Source organism: Notamacropus eugenii, chromosome 5 (assembly GCF_028372415.1).
Source record: "Notamacropus eugenii isolate mMacEug1 chromosome 5, mMacEug1.pri_v2, whole genome shotgun sequence".
NCBI lineage: Eukaryota > Metazoa > Chordata > Mammalia > Diprotodontia > Macropodidae > Notamacropus > Notamacropus eugenii.
Genome location: NC_092876.1, coordinates 370,429,633 through 370,432,627, shown reverse-complemented (window position 1 = coordinate 370,432,627; position 2,995 = coordinate 370,429,633).

Here is a 2,995-nt window from a genome sequence, read left to right as displayed (position 1 = left end):
TCCCTGAGTAATTTCCCTAATTTTTTGAAAATTTACTTGTTTTTGAAATGCAGTTTTTAGGGCCTTCTAACAGGCAAATTACCATAAGGTCTCTTTTTCCGCTGTCCTCACTCTTTTGATAATCCCATCCTGGGTCACTAGTGGGAACAGCAGTTGCTCCTGGGGGGTATTTTATGGGATTATTGCTAGCCACATGATCCCCAAACTTTTGGTCATGTTCCCAAATTCTCCCCTTCTCCTCAGTGGTACAACAGACAGAGAAAAGAATATGCAGATCCTTCCAAGAAAGTTCAAGTTGTAGGGATATGTCCCTAAAACCTTCAGTAAACCTAGTGGGGTCTTCCGAGTATCTCCCCAGTTTCTCTTTAATCTGGGTGAGATCCAAGAGAGAGAACAGAACATGCAGCCTGGTTGTCCCACTGGGTTGGGTGAGTACCTCTCTCAAGGGAAACAGCCCTGATGGCCCAATGGGGACAGGGGCTTGTGGTGAAAGATAGGAAGTCCCACTTCTTGTGAGGGAGGGACTGGAGAATGCCATTTGAACTGGATTAGGATGCAGGTCCGGGGGAATCTGGCTGGCAAGGGGAAAGATCTGCTGGTACTTGAGGAAGAGTAGGGGTAGAAAGGGGACATGCCCCAGAGAGTATCACTGAGGCCTGAGTGAATATTGCCCCAGCCAGAGGGGCTGCAGAGGGAAGTACCTCAGCAAGACCCATGGTTGGGAACTGAGTCGGGGTTGGGAACAGAGATAGGGGAGGAAGTGAGGCCGAGATCCTAGAGCCATAAACAGGTCATCCAAAGCATCCAATTTACCCCCATTTCCCTTTTGTGGGGCAGCTCTAACTACAAGCATCTTGCAACCTCTTCTGAGAATGGGGTCCTGAGAGAGTTTGACAAAGGCCCTTATGTAAGGTATTTCTATCCATTTTTCCTTTTGGAGACAATATAATTCTAACTGTAAAAGAATATTACATTGTAAGGTCCCAAACATGGGCCACACTTAGTTGTCCTTCAGGTGATATTGAGGCCAAAATGTGTTGCAAAAGAACACCAACTTTTCTTTTTAAGTTTTTTAGAGAAGCTAAATTTTTTCCAGTTTTGTAAAAGATAGCCCAAAGGCAAATTCTTTGGAATTGATGAATTTTGACCCATTACTTGGCGTGGGGCTGGAAGTCCCCACTCCTTAAAGGAGGACATGGAAGTAAGCCTTGAGAAAAAAAACAAGAGGACAAAAAGAATTGAGTTTTCCCTGCTTTCCTTGCATCCAGGAAATCCAGAGAATTGGGCACCCACTTAACTGACTTTTCTCTAACCTCCTAGCGCCCAGAAAGTTCAGAGAATTGTGCTTTGGAGGGAATGCCCGGGTCCACTGCCTCAAACACAGCCACTGGACCAACAGCCTGAGTCTGTAACTCTCTAGTGCTCAGAAAGTTCAGAGACTTAAGCATACACTAAAAAAGTAACTGAGTTTTCCCTGATTTCCTTGCACCCAGGAAATCCAGAGAATTGGGCACCCACTTTTGGAGGGTATGCCCAGGTCCACTGCCTCAAAATACAACCACTGGACCGACAACCTGAGTCTCTAACTCCCTCGCACCCAGGAAGTTCAGAGACTTTGCCTGAAACCAGGTCCAAAAATCTGCTTCCAAGGTGTTTGGAGAGCGAGAAGGGGATAGGGAGAGGGGGAGGCTTACATACCTTCCAGTTTTAGCAGAAGAACTTGAGATTAGCAGCTTTTCCCAGTCAGGGAACCATAAATGATGAGGTTGTTGGGGTGCTCGGGACCCCAAAATGCCGACAGCCTGGGTTGTGCTCGAATGAATTCGACTCAAGCCTTCTTAAAGCCAAAGAAAACAAAGTTTATTAAAGATTCGCCCTCTTGGGTTGGCATTTAAGGAGCCTAAGCATTTGTAATGCTTGTATTCACAAGTGGACCAGATAGAATCCCAGCTAGACAGAGTCTGAGCTGGATTGAATGTGAGCACCTTCATGGAGGTGAGATGGAACTTAAATACAGAAAAGACTATAGGAGGGATGGGGTGGGGGGAAGGGGTCTGGTAGTCTAGAGTGATGGAATGGGTCTAGGGAGGGTCCTGAGAAGAAGTTCAAAAAGGGAATCCCAGGAGGATCAAAGGCTGGAAATAGCTGGAGGCAATCAAGAGACATCAGACTAGGGAGCGCCTAGGTGGGAAGCAGGTGGGGCAATCAAGAGGTAACAGACAATGGCCACAGATTTGAGTATGAAAAGCCAGGTTCAGTGGGGAGATTCAAGGAGAATTCAAGGAAGTTCCCAGATTCTGAACGCCATCAACTGGATCTTATAAAGGGATGGAGGAAGATTGGTGGTTGAGCTCATGGTAAATAATAGTGATAGGTGGTCCTTCTTGGAGAAGATAAGAGAGAAGATGTGATTGGTGCTTTGATGGTCAGGCCTTCTTCCTCTCGCAGAATATGGGAAAAGAAGGAAAGAGTTGGTCCCAGGGTGACTGGGCTTCCCATCTACAACAGATAAAAGGAAGACCCAGCTTATGATAGTAATTAGACCTTCTATAAAATAATTAGACGCTGTTCCTTTCCAGCAAGGGGCAACCAAGAGGCACCCTCGCACTCTGCTCCTCCTTTCTAAGATGGACAAATTGACAAATGGTCATGGCAAGCAGCTCAAAACCCTCGCTCCTCACTACCTTCCCAGGGCTGAGGAGCTCTTCCCTTTCTCAGGAAACAACCTTCATCCCTAAAGCCAAATTGGAAAGGGTTCCCCTTATTATTGTTTCCCACCCTTGTGAGAGACATTGGTGAAGAAGACCATATGTAAACATGCCAAGTATTATTGAGAGGAAGAAGAGGGGATGGACCTACTGTGATCCCCACTCACTATTCCTTTTACCATGGCCGTTTACATTTGCTTTTATGGGTGTTTGTTGACTTCCTGACTACATCCTCTTGAAGAATTTTTCAGTCTAATCCAATAAACATTCCTACAATGTTTTCTGTT